This window comes from Myotis nattereri, assembly GCF_964212035.1.
Source record: "Myotis nattereri genome assembly, chromosome: 17".
NCBI lineage: Eukaryota > Metazoa > Chordata > Mammalia > Chiroptera > Vespertilionidae > Myotis > Myotis nattereri.
The window spans coordinates 51,799,764-51,821,457 of record NC_138092.1 but is presented as its reverse complement, the minus strand read 5'-3'; the positions used below and the strand labels follow the sequence as shown (position 1 = coordinate 51,821,457).

Here is a 21,694-nt window from a genome sequence, read left to right as displayed (position 1 = left end):
ATATTCTCTGAAATGCACCTGCTTGCAATGCATGAAACAAGGACACATTAAACTACCTGAAATGTCCTCAGCTGACCCCCCTTCTCCTTAAGCAATCTCAGAGTGGGCGCAATGGCAGTCAGGCCTGCGCAGCCCCCACGGAACGGCCAGTTCACACTGAGAAAGGAGCTCCATTTAAAAAATAGTCTGTTCAACACACCGCCCGTGATTATAAAAGCCACGCTGGGAGTCAGCGGGGATGGAGATTAGGAGGATTAAATCTTGATGATTAGAGAGAAATGTTTAGAAGGAAAAAAGTAAATTAGCAACTTGTGGGGATTACAGAGCATCTTAAATATACAGAGGTTTGCAGCAGGATTCTGCAACTGCTGGCAGCAGAGTTCTTGTCAGGCAAATCCTAATGAATTTTCCACTTGAAATGATTGATTAGCCCCGATTAAGGACACTAATCCCTTTAGCCTCTTCTTATCTCCTGGTCTCCGGCTGGTCCTGGCTGGCACAGATTCCCAGCCAGCTCCCGTGGAGCAGGAGATTCTCCCACTGGAACAAGAGAAGCGAGGACAATCCTCATTTGCGAGCAGCCACAGGAAGTTTTATCGCGAGGTGGACGATCGTGACCTTGGCTTTTTGGAAAGAAATATTGCATTCAACGGGGACTTTGAGTTTCACTACTATAGAATCTGGGCTCTCCAAATTATTCCTGAGATGGACCAGGGGCAGAAGGCAGTCAGTGTAGCATTCCCACACTGTTCACGCCCCTCAGCCTGACTCAGAGGAGGGATCTCTCCTGCGGGTCAGCTTCTTCTCCATGGACAAAACATTTTTGATATAAAGTTTATAAACGTTTATCTTTCGTGACTCACATTCTTTATCCATTTTCTTTTTCAGATTCTATGATGGCCCGATATAATAGATGTATTATCCTTTTTAATGTTTGAAGGAAACATGTATTAATTTTTAAAATGTTTAGTTTAGTTATAATATTGTTATGCTAAAAAGTGTTAAAATGTCCATGTAGACTGTTGTTTATCTGAGACATGTTTCCATCACTCCCAAGCTTAGACTGGAGTAAGGTTTTAAAAGTACTTTAGTTTCATTATCTTGTGATTTGAATTTTCTCAATATGACATATCTAATCTACCTGTTATTTATTTCAGTGATGTGGCAGAGACTCTGAAACAGAGATGAGAGGTAGGTGTCAGTACACTCAGGTGTGAGGAGGCACTTAAAGTAATTTGTGATGTTCCTTTATAATATACTAGAGGCCTGGTGTACAAAATTCATGCACTGGGGAGCGGGGGTTGTCCCTAAGCCCAGCCTGCACCCTCTCCAATCTGGGACCCCTTGGGGGATGTCCGACTGTCGGTTTAGGCTTAAACCGGCAGTCAGACATTCCTCTCACAATCTGGAACTGCTGACTCCCAACCGCTCACGTGCCTGCCTGCCTGATTGCCCCTAACCACTCCCCTGCCAGCCTGATCATCCTCAACTGCCCTCGCCTGCCAGCCCAATTGCCCCCAGCTGCCCTCCCCTGCTGGCCCTGTCGCCCCCAACTGCCCTCCCCTGCAGGCCTGGTCACACCCAACTGGCCTACCCTGCTGGCCTGGTCGCCCCTAATTGCCCTCCCCTGCTGGCCTGATAGCCCACAACTGCCCTCCCCTGCCAGCTATCTTGTGGCTATGGGCGCCACCATCTTTGAGGGAATGGCAATCAATTAGCATATTCCCTCCTTATTGGCTGTGGGTGCCGCCATCTTTTGCAATAACATGAGGGTCAATTAGCATCTTCCCTCTTTATTAGATAGGACTAGAGGCCTATTAGATAGGACTAGAGGGGGAGGGCGGAGTCCCGCAGCCCGGCCTGCACCCTCTCCAGTCTGGGACCCCTTGGGGACCGCTGGCTACTAATCGCTCACCTGCTTGCCTGCCTGATCGCCCCTAACCAGTCTGCATGCCTGCCTGATCATCCCTAACTACTCTCCCCTGCCAGCCTGATCACCCCTAACTGCTCCCCCCTGCTGGCCTGATTGTCCCTAACTGCCTCTGCCTCAGCCCTTGCCACCATGGCTTTGTCTGGAAGGATGACCAGGAGATGTCTGGTCGGCCCAATCTAATTAGCATATTTCCCTTTTATTAGTATAGATTAATCAGTTCAGATAGTCATAACAAAATATCATAAATTTGTGTGGCTTAAACAACAGAAATATATTTTTCTCACAGTTCTGGAAGCTGGAATTTGGGGTCAGGGTACCAGCATAGCATCGTCCCATACACCAGAAAATGGTGGATCAATTGCTAGTCAAGGCACATGCTCAAGTTGCAGATTCAATACCCAGTCCAGTGAGTGCAGGAAACAACAGAACAATGTTTCTCTCTCTCCTTTCTTCTCTCTGAGATCAATTAAAATGAATAATAAATAATGTTCTCTAAGTATGATTTTAACAGGAAAGACATTAGTGATCTATGAAATGAAAAACTCGTTATAACACATGTATACAGCATGACCCCATTTTTAAAATATATATATTGATTTCAGAGGAAGGAAGAAGGAGAGGTAGATAGAAACATCAATGGTGAGAATCATTGATCAGCTGCCTCCTGCATGCCCCTACTGAGGATCAAGCTCAAAATTTGACCAGGAATCATATTGTGACCTCCTGGTTCATAGATTGATGCTCAACCACTGAGCTCCACCAGCCAGGCCCCATTTGTATCAATAGCAGGCACATGAGGTACATTGGCAAGATCTCACTCCTAGACAAAAGTCTGAAATTGCCCAAACTCCTTTGCAGCTAGGTTTCTGGATATGAATTCGTTTCTGCCAATTGGATGTGCTTGCACGATATTTTGAAGGCAGAAGTGAGGCAGAGGCATCTTCCCGCGGTTTGGGCTGTTTGCTGCTGGTGATGATGTTTGCAGAGATGTGGAGGTTTTCTGCAGCGGAATCCAGGCTGTGCACAGGCAGTTGTGGCAGAGGCAGTGCCCAGTGACCTGTTCTGTGGGAGCTGGAGGGCACTTGTGGGGGCAGCAGTTTCCCGATCTCCGGGTCACAGCTGAGCCAGAGTCCTAGAATTCAGTGTGGCTGAGGGGGCAGTCCCTCCCGCTGGGCAGGGAGTCTTTCTTGGGGGCCCAGCCTAATACCCACCCCTCCAGCTTTCCGACGATTTCCCAAGCACCAGCTCCCTGTGCTAAATTCTTTCCTGCCTAAAATAGCAAAGATCTTAAAACCTTTTGGATCCTCTACTTTCAACGAAAGCAATGCTGCACAGGGTCAGGTCTGAGAAGTGGGTGAGGTGTTACGAAGGCTCCCTTTGAGTCTCAGCTTCCTCTTCTGTAGAACCGAGACCAAAGATCATCTGTTCATGGTACTGAAGACCGTGGCAGCTGTGTTTCCCGAAGATGGCCACAACATTTCCCATCCCTCCTGTGGCCTTGCCACTTCCTCTCTCTTGAAGTGGGGCTGACCTCTGAATTCCAAGGCCAAGGCCAAAAAGGCATCAGGGTTTCCAGCCCCACCCACACCGTTGGTGCTCTGTCTGGCACAGGGCCTTGCCCTCCTGGCTCACTTCCCCTCCCGTCTGCGGCCCAGAACCTTGCTGCACATCATGGTCCACCTGCTGGAGCTGCTGGGCCCAGCATGTGGGGTAAGAGCCAACGTAGGGCCTCGCACCTCCTGGCTCCTGTGTGCCGCTGCCTCCTGCGCCCCGTGACCCCTGCCGCTATTCTGACCGGGGCCAGATGCCCAGGTGCTGTGTGCAGCCCACAGGAACTACTGTGGCCACCAGGAAAGCCTCCCCACTCCACCCCCGACTCCAGCGCCCTGATCCCAGCCCACTTCCGCCAAAGGAGAGCTTTGCCCGTGCCACTGCCCGAGACTGAGGCCGAGCAACTCCAAGGTCCTCAGACCCCAGATTCCTGCCGCCAAGGCCGTTAGCCGGCTGGCTCTGCCCTGATCGGAGTGTTGGGGCGATCCAGCCCAGATCAGGCCTGTTTGCTGGCCGTAGTGGGTGTCATAGCGACCGGTTGTTAAGGTTCGTTATGGTCGTGATGGCATTACAGTCTCTGGCTTTTTATATATAGAGACCAGGGGCCCAGTGAATGAATTCATGCACCTTGAAAGGAACTGTGGGCCCTGAGGCTGTGGTGGGCACAGGGACGGGTCTCAGCCCATCCTCAGTGCCACTGCCTGGCCCTTCCCACCGTGACCCCTGGTCCCCTATCTGCTGGCAGCCCCACTCCCACTGCTGCCACTCCCACGTGCTGATGGTGCTGGCCCCAATCGCTCTGTGCCATCAGCACCTCAGGAGCAGAGGGAGGTGGAGAAGCCTTCAGAGGCAATTGGGGCCAGCAGCCACTGCTCACACCCACTGATGGTGCCAAGCGATCGGCTCCGGTGCCAGGACTAGCACTGGCAGTGGGTGCGAGAGGTGTCTGCCGGCCTCAATCACCCCTCAGGAGCAGGGGGAGGTGGAGAAGCACTGAGGGGCAATCAGGACCCACAGCCACCACTTGCACCCACTGACAGCACCGAGCAATTGGGGCCAGCCCTGGGTGCCGGCAGCAGGTGTCAGCACCTTGTGGGACTGCAGCACATGGAAGCAAAGAATTTTCAGTAACCACCAGAGGCTTGCCCCCATGACAGCAACCAGCACCCCACCGTGGCCTGGCGCTCCCACCCACCTGCTCCACCATCCTGCTGCGGCTGATACCCACCATGTTCCGCACTCTGCCTCCTGCTGCTGTCACCTGCCATGTACCGTGCGTGCCCCCTCGTGGTCAGCACACATCATAGCGACCGGTTGTTCCACCATTTGGCCTATTTGCATATTAGGGTTTTATTTATATATAGATTAGGTTCTTACATATAATAGACCAAAGGCAAAATTATCTCTTCTTCTCCATTGATGTCTACTCATTTGCTAATACCCTACTTTCAGTAAGGGTCGTCATAAGATGGGGTTAATATTTTCCTATATATTCTGCATTAACTTTGCATTGCTGCATAATAAATTATCACAAACTAGCAGCTTAACAGCACACTTGCTGGGTAGCTCAGTGCCCAGTTGATCGGAGGATCATCCCAATACACCATGGTTGTAGGTTTGATCCCCGGTCAGGCACAAACAAGAAGCAACCAATGAATCCATCAGTAAGTGGAACAACACAGCTCGCTCGCTCTCTCTCTCTTTCTCTCTCTCTCCTCTCTCCTTCTCTCTCCCTCTTTCTCAAGCATGCCCACACCTATCCCCCTACTTCTTCCCCTAGGCACGTTACCTCTGTAACTTATTTCCTGGGACCATGCAGCCCAGCTGGCTCACTTCTACTTCTGTGACTTGCTAAAAAATCTATTTAAAAAATAACTAAATCATAAATGTGCCATCCTTTGCCTTATTCTATTGGTGAGAAGTAAGTCACAGATTCTACTACTCACACAAAGACACAGGTGTCACACCAGGGACAGAGATCGCCAGGGCCATCTTACAATGCCGCCTATCACATATTTGTTCTGCGGTAAGTGTTCTGATTTTTCTTAAACATTTATTTGCAAATAAATAAAGGTCACCTTCTTAAGGAGGCCTCTTGGACAGCATGTCTAAGCTCACCTCCCCCTTCCTGCTGTCCTTCCCCAGCCCTCATCCTCCCTCATTTTTCTTCATAGTGTTTATCACGTCTTTAGCCTATACTACTCTTTTATTCATACCTTTTATTGCCTGCAATCTCCTGAAAAAAATATCTCTTTTTTATATTTGAGTATTTTAAAATAAGTTTTGTTACTGTTGTCATCTAAAACAATAAATTATTTTAATTAAGAACCACAATAACGTACCACATAGAAACTAATAACAGGAAGAACACTTCCAAGAAAATATACATTTTATCATATCTCAGTAGAAGATAAAAAAAGCTTTGTTATTTTATTATTAAATAAAAATATGAAAAATAAGTTAATTAAACACTCAACTCAACAATCTAGTCTGGGAACTATAAAACAGAAGAAAATTGAATGTTAAGAACTTATTAAAATGAAGGGAAAGGTTATCGCATTTTCAAATTCTTATAAAAATAAACAGTAGAAGTGAGAAATAAAGTGGAGTCGCTTCTTAGAAAAGGACAATAGAACAGATAAACCTCTGGTATATTTGACTTAAAAAAAATACAAACAAACAAAAAACACACAGGAAGATCCCTGGCCAGGTTGGTTAGAGCACCATCCCCATAAGCCAAGGTTTGGGTTCAATCTTCGGACAGGGTACATACAGGAACAAACCAATGGATGAATGCATAAATGAGTGGAACAACAATCTCTAAAATCAATCAATTAACCAATCAATAAACAAGAAGAACTCATGATATTCAGAAATAATAATAAGAAATGAGCTATAACCTTAGCCAAGGAAAATATTATAACCTCTGAGTACAAACCTCTGATCCACTAAGTAAATAAGTAAGAGAAATTCAGGATGAGGTAGGAACTTGAATAGAAAAAAACAATTTTGAATTCCAAAGACATACAGCTGCAGCAATCACTAGAGATGATTCAAGGGTACAGATTCAAGAGAAATCAACTGCCAGCTGAACACTGCAGGTTGAAGACAGGTGCTCTTTCACCCCTAAAATATCACAAAATAGGAAAACTCACAAAATAAAGAAATTCCCACAGGCACAAATCATGGAGGAAGAGTTAACAGTGGATGTTAGGGGTCAACAAAATTCCAGAAAATGCAAACCAGATGAACAATGGTAACCAAGTTGAGCTTCAAGTGTCTCTGTTCTGTTAAAGGTCTCCAGCTGAGAGAAGCCCATGAGAGTGAAAGATTTACTGCACAGACCCCGGGAAGACTCAAGAATCAGAGGCACTGGTGCCACTGAAGGAAGTAACAGGAAATGGAGTTGAGACGCTAAAAACAGTGGACAACTGGCTGAACATGACCATAAAGATATTAGGTCTCCAGGCCCTGGCCGGGTAGCTCAGTTGGAGTGTTGTCCCCATATGCTGGGGTTGCGGGTTTGATCCCTGGTCAGGGCACATAGAAAAATCAACTAATGAATGCATGAATAAGTGGAAAAACAAATCGATGTTTCCTTCTCTCGCTCTCTCTCTCTCTCTCTCCCTTTCTCCAAAATAAATCAATAATTTATTTTAAAAATTAGATCTCCATTATTTCTAGCTTCATCCCATGTGGGCAGATGGCCACCTCTTTCTAGTCCGGTGACTCGCTCTGCGCAGGCCCCAGGTGGTGGAAGACAAAATGAGGTGCACTAGCGAGAGCACAGGTCTGCACACCAAACTGTGAGGCCCCCTCCCTCCCATCATCCTACCCTGGGAACACTGCCTCGAGGCTCTGAATCCTACGCACATGTGGACGCAAACATGGATTTTAGTTTATGTTCTACCTGACACAGGACACCTTATGCCTAATTAGCCTGGGATCACTGAACACGTTTCCATAACACAGTATACCAAGGTCATCATTTTGTCAACCTTTTACTAAAACTGCAATGTCACTTAAGACATCTGCCCACCACTTTCCCATCATGAGTCCCCTGGGAGATTTCCAACCCTAAGCCCTTGCCATATCTCATTAGATATTGATGGTGGAAAGGCCCATTTATATTTTTTCAATTTTTTTAAAGCCAGGAGCATCCATAAGACCCGATAGTGAGATACAATCAGAAATATTGTTGGGGAAAAGGTTTCTGAGAAAGTTATGTATCCTCCAGATAAAAAAGAGAAGACACAACCCTCACCTTCCTCCCCTTCCCGCCTCAATCAGGCGCTGGTGGAGCTGTGTCCCCACCTCTCGAGGTCCAGTCCAACCACTGCAGGCCCTGATTCAGGGAGCCGGCAAACCTGTGTGTGTTCATTAAGATACTAACGACATGCTGACCACCCAGCAAATTCAGAGAGCACTTGGGTTAGCAAGGGCAGAGGAGAGAAGAATGAGCAAGATAGAGTTTATGGTGATAAGAGAATAAAAAAGGTCAGATGACTTTCGTGGGTCTAGCCAGGTGTCTGTAATTTTATAATGTTCCCACTTCCTTCACTACCTCCCCAAAATAAGCCAATCTCTACCGGTACACCAAAGCATGGGAGGACTTTGTAAGAATTCTATGAATATCTCAAACTGCTTCTGTTTTAATGCTTCTTTCTCCCGTTTTCTGAGCTGCACCATCAAACCAAAATTGGAGGAAACGTAAATATTCTTACAGCTGTCAAAGTGTTTATGGTTTTAAATAGATATTTTAAACCCATTCAGCCTTGAAGCATTATGAGACTGTTTCCATGGTTACTTCTGTTAACTCCAGCAGCCATAAGCACTTAGCAGCTGCTTAAAACAAATTAGTGTCATCAAGCATTTAAAATTTTTTTTTAGAAATGTTGATCTTGACTACTAGGCATCTCCATAGTAAGAATTCTGAGCACTCAGCAGGTGTGTTCCCACAGAGAGCAACGGGCCGCACTCACTGAGAAATGCACATTTAAACTACGCCCTTTCCCTTCTGCTTCTATCTGTGGCTCCAACTGCTGTGGGGAATGCTGGACACACATAGGTGTGCCTGTCAAAAGTGTTAAAGATTAGATCAACATGAATTAGTCAAGGTCTTCACTTTTATGGTAGACTAGAGGCCCGGTGCACGAATTTTGTGCACTGGGGGGGGGGGTGTCCCTCAGCCCAGCCTGCACCCTCTCCAATCTGGGACCCCTCGGGGGATATCTGACTGACTGCCGGTTTAGGTCCGATCCCTGTGAGACTGTTGGCTCCCAACTGCTCGCCTGCCTGCCTGCATGATCAACCCCTAACCATTCCCTCTGCCAGCCTGATCAATGCCTAACTGCTGGCCCAATCACCCCCAACTGCCCTCCCCTGAAGGCCTGGTTCCCCCAAACTGCCCTCTCCTGCTGCCCTGATCACCCACAACTGCCCTCCCCTGCCAGTCATCTTGTAGCTGTGGGTGCCACCATCTTTGAGGGTGTGGCAGTCAATTAGCATATTCCCTCCTTATTGGCTGTGAGTGCCGCCATCTTTGCAACAATGTGAGGGTATAATCCTATATAATAAAGAGGTTATATGCTAATTGACCATCACTCCAACACACAAGATGGCCACCCCTATTTGGACACATGATGGCCGCCACAAGATGGCCGGCAGGAGAGGGCAGTGGTGGGCGATCAGGCCAGCAGGGGAGAGCGGTTAGGGGTGACAAGGCCAGCAGAGGAGGGCAGTTGGGGGCAACCAGGCCTGCAGGGGAGGGTAGTTGGGGAGGACCAGGCCTGCAGGGGAGGGCAGTTGGGGAGGACCAGGCTGCAGGGGAGGGTAGTTGGGGGGGACCAGGCCAACAGGGGAGGGTAGTTGGGGGGGACCAGGCCTGCAGGGGAGGGTAGTTGGGGGGGACCAGGCCTGCAGGAGAACAGTTAGGCATCGATCCAGCTGGCAGGGGAGTGGTTAGGGGGTGATCAGGCTGGCAGCAGAAGCTGTTAGGGGCAATCAGGCAGGCAGGCAGGTGAGCAGTTGGAAGTCAGCAGTCCTGGATTGTAAGACAGATGTCCAACTGCCCATTTAGGCCCTATCCCAGTGGGCCTAAAGGGGCAGTTGGATATCCCTCGAGGAGTCCCAGATTGGAGAGGGTGCAAGCTGGGCTGAGGGACACACACCCCCATGCACAAATTTTGTGCACGGGGCCTCTAGTTATTTTATATTTTAGCAGGTTCAGAGTTCGTATTTCAGGAAATTAATCCCTTTTTTTTTTGAGAGATACTTTTTTTTCAAACAGTATTAAAAGAGTTCTAACAAAATATTGGGAGACCCTCTCTCACTTCTGCCTGGCCTCTCTCACACAGGGCAGCCACTTTTGACTGTTTTTATCTTACTTACACTGTTTTATGTCCCCCACTTTCCAATAGAGTTATATAACTGTACAAAAATTTCAATACCTTTGGTTGACTCTATACAGAATGGGGAGAAGTAGGTTTACAGTTGTGAGTATGCAAAACAGAGTTTATTTTGTATTATTATTTATTAAATACTGTATTACTTTCCATATGAACAACTGTAAACCTACTTTTGCCATCCCCCGCATTTCGTGTTTAAGGAATTCCCCTCTGAAGAGTTCCCTAAACAAGATTCCTTTGCTGTTTGCTTGTTTGTCTGTCTGTTTAGCTTCTCCTGCCTGACACCGTACTATGCTTCCCTCCTCATGTAAACAAATCTGAAAGAATATTTTTTAATTAAACATACTTAGGTTTCATACTTGTGGGAAAGAGAGGTAAGAATACATATTATCAAAAAAACAATTACAGGACAAACAAGGCTTCTGCTTAAATCTCCTTCTATTTAAAACCAAATATTTTGCCTGTGCTTTAATTAGAGTAGATATTACAAAATTCTTTTTAAATGTTTCTTCACATTCATACATAGAATGGTCATTTCGATGAACTTGCTAAAAAGTTCTAGTATTGCTCTTCTGCTTCCTGCTATGGTTTCTAAATCAGGAGTAACTTCGGGGCCCAAATACCTCAAATCATAAAATAGTCCCATAGGCCCTATATGTAATTTTGAAATATAAATCTATAATCTGAAGATGAAGCAGATTTTCTTTTATTTTTATTTAGGTTTTTCTTTTTAAGAAGATTTTATTGATTTTTTAGAGAGAGGAACAGAAAGAAAGGGAAAGAGAGAAAGAAACTCCCAAGCAGGCCCCGACAGAGGATCAAACCTGCAACCTGAGTATGTGCCCTGACCAGGAAGCGAACCACCTCTTGGTGTATGGGACAATGAGCCACACTGGCCAGGGATTAGGCAGATTTTAGAATAGATATTTTTATGTCCATGTATTTTTAAAGATTGGAAATTGTAGGGAACGGCTATAGGGTTAAGCCTGGGACTGACCTGTTGGCAAAGCCACAAACAAGTCCCAGCACAGCCCTCTTAGCATAATTAGGTTTGAGCTTATGAGCTCCCTAGATCCTATAGGTAGCTAATGGGCTGGGGTAGGGGCAGCAAGTGCTGGCAAAACAAGTGAAACTCACAAGAACTTTATAACTATGGTGACCACCACCTTGTTTACCTCTGGCTATAAAATAAAGGCTCAGCTTCCGTGTGGGTCTCTCTCTGTGGCCTCAGCCAGGCACAGGAGATCCACCTACACCCAGCTTATTCTCTTTGTCTGTCTTTTCTACATCCTTCACCGCCCCACCTCAGGCTCACCAGACCCTTAGCTGAGCTGGCCCGGCACAAGAAATATCACTTTTCCACCCTCAGAGTCACTGTTTAGCAAGCAGAGGTACTGTAGCTAGGAAGTTAGGAAGGGTGAGTGGGAGTGAGGGAGGAGCTCATGGCTCCTACAGCTTTATTAATTGCAAGGAAGTCATCATTCTAAAAAGAATTTGGTCCTCCCAGTGCTGTAGGTCTAACTGATTTCTACATTTCATTTCATGCACATCATTGGCCCATTTAGTGCAACTTCGTATTCCTCTCCTCACCAAGACAGAGACGTAATCTTTCTGTTTCAGACATCTCCACAATCATTTAGATTATAAATCATTGCTGAATATTTCATGAGATGCCTTTTATAATCAATCCGTAAGTCAAAATGTGGGCAGCCTTTTTGTTGTTATTATCATTTTCAATATAATTAAATTATTAAATTATTAAAAATTACTGATTTTCATTTATTAAAATGAAAATATGTGTTAATTTTTCTCTAACATGGGGTCTACATCTATTCATATTTGGAAAAGTACATATCAGGTCAATGTTAGGCACTCATAACGCTTACTGATTTGAACAACAGGGCATTGCTATCATTTTCTCTAACATTTCATTTACATTAGCTTTATATTTAGATCAGAGGTTCTCAACCTTGACGCTCCTTACACTGTGGGCCAGACACTGCTTTAAGGTAACGAACTTCAGGGTACTGAAGACATGTTCTTGGCCTCCACTCTCCAGATGTCGATGGGACCCTCAGCCCAGCTGTAACAGCCAAAAATACCTCCCGATGGTGCTAGATGTCTCCTGGGAGGCAAAAGCGTCCCCAGTTGAGAATCATGGTTTAATCAATGAATCTAAATCCTAACTTTTGATTTTAAAAGAAGGTAGGCATTGAAATGCTGAAAAACTAGAATGTCTGTGATTCAAAGTAGCTCAAGCAGGTAAGAAATATTGCTCCCAAATCATATTTAATTATCCATCCACACTTTTGTGTTTCTACAATGTGGATAAGAAGAGTAACACACGCACTACAAAGGCATTTCTAGGCTGTAGGAAAGCTTACTGAACGAACATTGTGTGCAACCCTGCCCCCACAAAAACCACAGCAACAACCAACAAAACCGGCAACCTTTCCAGCGACCTCTGCTATAACGTTGGACAACAAATGTCCCGCCCGTCCATGCTGCTGACGAAGGCCTTCGTCAGTTCTCATAAGGGACTTTCTAGTGCAAATCAGACCAGTGAGCTGCCCTGCAGCAGAGCTGAGTGTCCTCCGTGTCCCCTGCGCAGTCCTATTTGTACGCAGCACGAGAACTTCCTTAGCTTCGTAGGAAACGTACAAAAACAAGGTTCCCACGCAGCCTTAGCTTTTAGACTCCAATTAATCTGTTCTCCTTTTTCAAGCACAAATTATGTACATTTTTTTCTTAATGTCAATTATCTGAGCTACTCTTCTAATATTGTTTATCTTCTCCAGAGTTTCAATTAGCCATCTGTGAAACAGTATGAGTCTCATGTTTATTCTTTATTGTCCTGGAAAAAGCTGACAATATCAAGTATTATAACCTTAAAAACTGAAAGGGGGAAATGTCCTTTTAAAAAATTTTTTAGACAATGGTGCCTTTTTAAAATATATTTTTTATTGATTTCAGAGAGGAAGGGAGAGGGAGAGAGAGATATAGAAACATCAGTGATGAGAGAGAATCATTGATCAGCTGCCTCCTGCATGCCCCACACAGGGAATTGATTGAGCCCGCAACCCGGGCAAGTGTCCTTGACCAGAATGAACCCAGGACCCTTCCGTCCACAGGCTGATGCTCTAGCCACTGAGAGAAACTAGCTAGGGCAAAAATGTCCTTTAAACAAAATGTTTTTCTTAAATAAAAATGCTTATTTTGCTCTTATTCAATTGGCACACAATATTCACCCATTTAATGAAGCATTTTTTAATTTATCGAGGATGTTGGATGAAGACACAAACAAGAAACAAGTCCCTCTGATGGCAAAGTAGCTCCTCTCAGATAACCACCCCAACAAGAAAAAAATAGCATAAAAGTTGGATAAATTTAACAAAACAAAGGAACAAACAGATGTAGGGCTTTGAGAATATCTACGAAAACCGAAGGGAACAGGAGCAACATGCGGAGAAGGGGCCGTGCGGACGCTCAGCAGTCTCTGCTGTTTCCCCGTCAGCACATTTGATGGCTCCTCAGCTGCACAGGCAAGAGGACAAGCCAGACAGCAAATAAAACTCAACCAAATTTCACAGGCTCGTGGTGCCAGGGAGACTAGGTGAGAAATCAGGGGTAGCCAAGAAGGAAAAGACCCTGATAAACATTCCATGTTTTCCAGTGAAACCCCCAAAAAGCTACACTTTAGGAACAAGGGCAAAGCAAACAAAACCAGCCCCCAAAGCCTGAATCCCGCCCTGAACTCTCCAGCTGCTACTCTTAATGCCACAAAACAGCGCCGTTTCCCATATGAGCAACTACACACCTGCTTTTGCCCCACGCTGTATTTTTGTCACCTGAATGGCACATTTTGATTAGAACACGATGAATAGAGGTCATTGGGTCAAGCCAAACACTTCCAGCTCCCAGTACGCTTCCTGGGGCCCCGACATAAGCGCACCCCGCCGGGCCTCCGCTCTTCTTCCCGCACTGGGCGGAGCCTGGGAGCACGGGGCCCCAACACAGAGCGCTCAGGTGCGCGTGGAGACCCCGCTCCCCGTCCCGCCCCGCCCTCCCTCCCCCCCTACCCCCCACCCTCCAGCTAGCTCCCAGGGGCGGATGCAGGACGCGCTCCTGAGACCAAGGCCGCCCCGGGTGGCTAGGGAGAGCGACCCTGTACCTCCTGAGGGCCACCCACGGCTCCCCACCACCGCTCCCAGCACCAGCGTCGGTGGGAGAGGCCACCCAGGACCAGACATCAAGCAAGCAGCTTAGAAACGAACGTAAGGAGATTAGACTTCAATGACATTTGAGGACGGGAGACCTGAGGACGGCCTTCAGGGCAGCACCTCCATCAGCCGCTCGACATGTGTAAAAAGAATGACCACCTGCCTCATCCTCCAGCCTGGCCGTCCCCCGCGCCCCCATGCCCCCCACCCCCACCCCCACCCCCGCTTCAGTGCCCTCTGCTCTCTAAGCGCTCACGCCTGGATCCCGCTTAACTGCCACACCTCCCCAGGCCTCTCCCGCGCCCTCGGCTCCTGCGAGCTTTTCTGAGCCGGAACCCCCAGCTCCGCCACAGGTGTGTCCACAGGTGGAGCCACCTGCTCAGTGCGCACTGATTCCAGGAAAGCGGGCGATGCGGCTGCTGATTGTCCACGGCACCCGCGGCCTGATGATCACATCTCAGCCCTGTCAGCGCTCTGCTTCTGACACTGACAGACCTCCAGGTCAAAGAAAAGGCAGGCCGACGACCAGGACTGAAGGAGAAGGTGCCACTTGAGGTCCCACCAATTACAAACGTAGATTGCGAGATGTTTTCTTTTTTATTATTATTATTATCTTAGTTTTAGTATTTTAGAGAAAGAGTAAGGGAGAGAGAGAGAAAGGTATTTCCGATCAGCTGCCTCCCGCAGGCCCCCTATTGGGGATGGAGCCCACACCCAGGGCATGTGCCCTGACCAGGAGGCAACGGGTGACCTTTCGGTGCGTGAGCCACGCGGACCAGGGCCGGTTGTTTTTGCTGCTGAATTAGAAGGTCCTTTCTGTGTTCCGGTCAAGTCCTTGATCAGTGAGCCTTTCGCAGGTATTTCCTCCCAGGCTGTGACCTGTCTCCTTCTCTTGCCATTGTCTTTCTCATAGCAGAAGTTTTTAATTTTAATGAAATCTAGTTTATCTGTTATTTCTTTCATGGATCGTATCTTTGGTGTTGTATCCAATTGGATGAACATGTTATATTTTCTCAAAAGGTATAAAATCTGAAAATAAATCCGCAGTGAGTGGGCAGGGAGCTGGATGCCCCCTGAGGAGGAGGAGACATGTGTGAGGAGGATGTGGCATAAGCACTCCCACCCACCTCATCTCTGCGCTCCAGACAGAGGGCCAGGCTGGCTGCGGAGCTCACCGCTCAGAGCCAAAGCCGAGCCAGCCACGGGCAGCCCTGCTTAGCCAGGGCACTGCTCACCACACCAGCCTCAAAGGAATTATTTTTGCTACTTGTTTGATTTGCCCCATTCTTTAAAGTGATACATTTCCAACTATACATTACAGTCTCAATTGTAAGGACAACCTGATACCATTGTAATTAACGAATTATTAATAATAGGAAAGGAGCAAAGGGAGGCCAGACATTATAGGCATGTTCCCTGCGAAACCTCGGAAGAAGGGGACCAGACAGAGGGAAGGTGGACCCGTGTCCAGTGAAGTCAGGGGACTAACAAAGGTGCTTGCCTGCCAGTCTCACCTGCGGGAAAGGTCATTGGCCCGAATGGGCGTGGCCACTGCCAGCCACAAAGGTTTGGGGTGTTTAACCCCTAAACACAGAGTTCCCCCTTGGTGTTCTGGCACTCTCGGTTCCTCTTGGCCTGGCTCACAGTTCATACCTGGCTCACGGCTCACACCTGGCTCACGGCTCACGCCTGGCTTCCTGCCATTCTCCTCGGTGGCCCCCGGCGATGCAGACCCCACGCAATGGACTGATGGGCTGCAGTGAGCCTGGTGCCGCACTGGACCCGGCTCCCAAGGGAAAGGAAAATCCGGACACTGGCTTTGCTTCCAGCTCTCCGGAGCCCAGCTGCCTGTCACGGGCCGAGGGGAAATGGACGTTGGAAACACTGGACAACCCCAGGGGCTGTAAATGACAAGCATAGCGCGAATGACAAGGCAAAGGGCAGAGACAGAGTACATTCAGGGGGTCGAAAACTGCTAAGAGAACAGATCCTCAAAGTCCCCATCACTAGGAAAAAAACACATACTTTTCCCTCCTTTCCTTCCCTTTTCTATGAGACGGTGGAGTGAGCTAAACTAGCTATGACCCTGTCGCACTATAAGTGTCCGCTCAGCAGGTCGCACCACAAGCCGGCGCAGTGCCGTGTCATGTATAGCTCAGCCAGCTGAGGACTTCCAATACATTTTCCCACAAATTTCCTTGGAGACTGAACTTGAAAAAAAGAAAATAATAAGATAAACACCAGGTCAGGCCCAGCTACAGTGAACAGGAAAATAGGGCAAAGCAAATACGCAAATTTCTATGGGCGGGAAAGATTCTAACTTGAAGTGAAAAGTAAAATAGTCACCCGACAGGAAGTCTCACCTTTAACACTTGCATCAATATTGAAATAAAGTAGACCTTTCTACGGGCTCAGTTCCCCCCAAATCCTTCGGTCTGTTAAGATCCTAAACCCCAATGCGATGGCGTGTGGAAGTGGGACCTGTAGAAGGTGCTTGGGTCATGAGGATGGAGCCCTTATAGGGAGACCCCCAGAAAGCTCCTCCCTGTGACCATGTGAGGACATGGAGGAGCCAGGAAGAGGGCTCTCAGCAGACGTGGGACCTGCAGCCACCTTGATCTCAGACTTCCAGCCTCCAGAACTGTGAGAAATGAATGTTGCGTAAGCCACCCCATCTGCAATATTTTTAAAAAATTAATTTGAGAGAGAGAGGAAGGGAGAAAGAGAAACTAATGTGAGAAGCATTGATCGGTTGCCTCCTGTATGTACCCTGACTGGAGATCAAACCCACAACCTGGGTATGTGCCCTGACCAGAAATCGAACCCACAGCCTATTGGTGTATGAGACGACGCTCTGACCGGCCAAGCCACCCAGCCAGGGCCGGTCTTTGGTATTTTTGTTATAGCAACTCAGATGGATTAAGACATATCCACACAGTAAAAAAAAAAATCATTTTCACCAGAAATATTATAACAGAGGCTATTTGCTTGTTTCCAAACAATACAACAAGTTATAAAGGTATAATTTTTTAAAATACTAATTTGTGACTGTGACCAAATAATAGTTTCTGAAACTCCAGGATAAAGAGATCACTGGCAACTTTGTAAACCCATGTAAATATGTGATAAATAACTGGCTGCTGTCGTTCATTCATAAGCTGCGAGGGAAATGTACGTATTCTTTCCTGGAGGATAAACAGTGGGATGCTTTGTTCTTCTGAGCTCCTAGGAGCCTCCTTCCGCCTCAGCTGTAGCCAGTGCACAGCGCGGTCACCTAGATGAAGGCCCTGCGCTGTGTGGGCCTCCGGGAGGGGAGGGGGCAGGCTCGGAGGGCCCACAGGGGACCGAGCTCGCACTGGGCCTGCACTGCTCACGGGCTCGGCTCAGGGCAGCAGTGACCGTAGGAGGTGGTAAATGTGCCGCTGTGCTGGTTAGTGGATGTGTATCAGAGGTAGGAGGGCGCACAGATCACACAGTGAGGAACAGGAGGAGTTCAGTCAAAACCCGGTCCTTCTGACTCACCGTCAGTGCTTGGCCGTGTGCATCGTGGTGCCTGAGCCTCCCACCCCCCGTGGAGACCGAGGCAGCGCCTCCCTGTCTGTCCCTCAGCCACTGCTGGCGGCTTCCCATCTGTCCCTCCCTCACTGTCTCCTTAACCCGTAATTCTCTTCCCTTATGGTCTTTCCTTTCTCAATACTCACCCGAGGACATGTTTTTATTGATTTTAAAGAGAGAGGCAAGGTGAGGGAGAGAAACATCGATCTGGTAGGTTGCATCTCGTACAGGCCCCGACCAGGGCTCGAACCCACAACCTTTAGGTGTGTGGGATGATGCTCCAACCACCTGAGCCTCCCGGCCAGGTAGCTCCCTTCCTTATGTCATAAGTGACCCCTGCTCCCGTCAGAATCTAAATTGCTTTCAGTGGTCACACTTTACTCACCAACCTATGTTCCCTTTGGCTTCAAGTAAAGCCTTTCTTTCCCAGGAGAGGGCCCCTCTCATTCCGTCCACTTTCCTCCCAAGGACTTGCAACACAATTCCGAGCACACAGGCTTCTGCCCCTCCCAGAGAGCCCCGCGAAGGTCGGGGCAAAACCACATCCCTGCTCAAAGCACATCTCCCTGGGAGGCAGGGCGTGAGGCCCACAGGGCATCTGGCCTCTGAGCCGCCCGAGTCTGCCAGCCAGGCTCCCAAGCCCCGGGGGACAGTCCCGGCACTGCTGACCCTTTGCTCTCAGCTCCTCCCCTAGTGGTGTTCAGATGCCTTCCCTCCCAGGGAGCACCTGGAATTGGAGGAAGTAAGAGAACAGAACAACGGGCCCAGTTTTCCCGGAGGATCTAAACTGCTCTTCACGGCTCGTTTACACACTTCTCTCTCCTCCGGCCCGTTTGGCAGCCCCCCCCCCCCCCCACACACACACAGGCGTGTTTCTTTTTTCCAGAAATCAGTCATTTATAAAATAAACCAATTAGTCACTTATAACAAGAAACCAATTCTTTTTACCCAAGCAGTCCTTAGCTGCATGTTAGACGCTGGTGGGGTTACAGGCATCGCAATCAAACACAGACACAGACACGCGGGAGGTTGATTTGCCCAGCGTTCTCCTTGTTAGTGGTCAAGTTCAGCAAAGTCTCTGATGTTTCCAAGGCTGTCCATTGAAACTTACTCGTCTTTAAAAAAAGAAAAAAATTCACATTCTGCATGTCAGATCGAACTCCCCAAAACAGGAAGTCAGGACACAGTCGTCGCACCCCAACCAACTCCAGACAGCCACTGACAGGTCTCCCCAATCTCCACACCCACAGTCCACTCCCCACATGACCCTCCCAAGGGCTGGTCACACCAACATTAAAGACCCACATGACATCTGCCCTCGCGCCTGCCTCTCCCTCCCTCGAGCATCACGACACCGACCCCCTTGCCCACTCGTTTGCGATGTGCCTTCCTGGGCCGCTGCACTGTGTCCTCCCTGGAATGCACCCCTCACGGGACCTGCTGGGCTGGCTGTCATCTCCTTGATGACCCGTCGGGGTCGCCGCACAAGAGGACTCTGTCGTTGCATCACACTCGCTCCCTTACTGGGAGTAGTGCTCCTTCCTGCACTGAACGCTCGCGAGATATGCGTGTTCATGCTCTCACTCTTACATGGAATGTCAGCTGCCCAGGAGGGAAAGATGGTTGCTCACACTGCAACCCCATACCAGCAATGCTGCCGGAAGCCCACAGCGTTCCAAAGTGCGTACTGGTTTCATGAGTTTAGGTGTGAAAAATAAATCAGTCAAAATTACTTAGAAATTAAAATTCCAAGCGATGTTTTAGCTCATAGCTTTCAATGTTTATCCACGAGTCATCCCTCCTCCTTCTGAAATACTTTCTCTTCTGAAATGTCATCCCTTCACCAACAGGTACACTCAGCAAAACCATCGATCATGCCCCTCAGCGTTCATCCGGGGACTGAGCACAGTCTGACCCCTGTCCCTGGAACCAGTCAGAGCAGCTACAACCAACACATTCCAGGGCTGGATCTTGGAGAGACCTCCAGAGTCGCTCTGGTTCATCCCGTCTCCAGATCTATAATCCTTCCACTGGGGCCTCCAATGCTCTTCCATAGACTTTCCCTCTCCTCACCCAAGGATATGTTTTTATTGATTTTAGAGAGAGAGACAGAGAGAGAGAGTCATCAATGTGAGAGAGAAACATTGAAATGTTGTCTTCCATACCTATCCCACCTGAGGATCAAACCTGAAAGCCAGGCATGTGCCCTGACCAGAGATCAAACCCTTCGCTGCACAGGAATCTTATGTCCAACCAACTGAGCCACACTGGGCACTTCCTACCACTTTTCAAATTATTCAGAGTCCTTTCCGTTGCTCACAATCTAAAATCCTAAATAACATACCTGATAAGCTTACATTCAGTCTCATATGCCTTCAAATACATAACTTAACAGGAATCTCCCAACTCTCCCTCTTTTTTTTTTTTTTTTTGTGTCTCCCTCATCTCCTCCCCTGCACTGTCTGCTCTGCACACACGTCCCAGTTACACCTTGCCCTTTGGTTCCTCCAGCCCTTCCTCTCAGGTGACATCTCCCAGACGCGCCCTTTCCTGTGATTTTAATGTTTCAAACTCAGTTATCCTTCCTCCCCTCCAGCACTGTTGACTCAGAGCTGCTCAACTGAGGTAGAAGGTAAGAGTTAATTAACATAACGAAGGCAAATCACACTGAGTAATCAATGAGCAATAGTTTCTTCATCTTGTCAGGCAGAGTTACATGTCTTCAAAAAGAGGTTACTGTTACCCAAAATCGATTTCTTTTTGTTAAGATCACAGGTAGAGTGACAAAGTGGAGATTTTTAGAGGGTGTAAAGTAGCTGCTTTTAAAAAGTGTTGTCACGTCATGAAGTCGCCCAGCAACCCAGTCATGGTTCAGCAAGTCCCAGGTAAACACAGGGCTACAGACCTGACAACTTTCCACCGATGCCCGGGTCTCAGCTGAACTACGTGCGAACATAAAGCACTCAGCCCACTCGATGGGGTCCACAGGGTCACAGAGAGATGTATAATATCACCAATACAGCCAGCACACACTGAGAGGCCCCCAATCTCTTCTCCCACAGTTTGGGGATGGGAGAAAAACCAACGATTTGTTTCTAACCAATAAAATCTGGCCAAGGTCAGGTCTCTACAGGCCCTTGGTTAGATCACATAAGATTTCAGTTTAGCAGAATGAGACTCTTCCTGGCTGGCTCTGAAGATGGAAGCTTCCTGCTGTGGAAGGTCTGAGCGAGGGCCACACAGCAGATCGGTGGCACCTCCAGGAGCCCTCCACGGAGAGCCAGGAAGAGAGCATAGACCGCAGTCCTACAACCACATGAAACTGAACTCTGCCAACAACACAGGTGAGCTTGGAAGGCGACCTCATGTTCCAGAAAGGAACACCACCAGGCAAGCACCTTGACTGAAGCCTGTGACATGAGCAGAGGACTGGCCAAACTTGCCCAGAGAGACAATAAACATATGTTGTTTAATGCCACTGAGTTGATGATAATTCATTACACAGCAACAGAAAATGAATAACTCGTGTACGAAGGCGACAAGCTAAAAAGCACATTTCGTAGAAGAACAAACACGAATTGCAGACTTAACTTATGCATTGCTCTTTTACTCACCAGCTTTTCTATCGTATCCACCTCAAAGCAGTGACATAAGTCTTAAATCAGAAATTATATAGAGAGAAACTACAGCTTTGTGTGAACATTAAAGATCCTATAAAGTGAGTTCCCTTTTCAGCTGATCCGCTGTTGTCATTCAGTGGCTGGGTGCAGTTACAGTACACTGACGTCCAAATAGCTAACTTTAAAAAGATTAAAAAAACAATTCGAAAGAATCCTATATAATAAAAGCACAGTGACAGAATGGCAGAACCCCCTGAACAACCGGTCAACCAGTCGCTATGACGCACACTGACCACCAGAGGGCAGACGCTCGATGCAGGAGCTGCCCCCTGGTGGTCAGTGCGCTCCCACAGTGGGATTGGCTATGGACCCGCCCTCTGAGTGGGAGCCAATCCCTGCAGGCAACGC

At 47.9% G+C, this 21,694-nt stretch overlaps 1 protein-coding gene across 1 annotated transcript in view; it reads right to left on the bottom strand.

Annotated features, from left to right (window-relative positions):
* Positions 1-21,694, bottom strand: part of CNBD1 (cyclic nucleotide binding domain containing 1) — a gene marked incomplete at its 3' end in the record, with an annotated part of 195,662 nt that overhangs the window by 62,846 nt on the left and 111,122 nt on the right. The window lies entirely within an intron of this gene.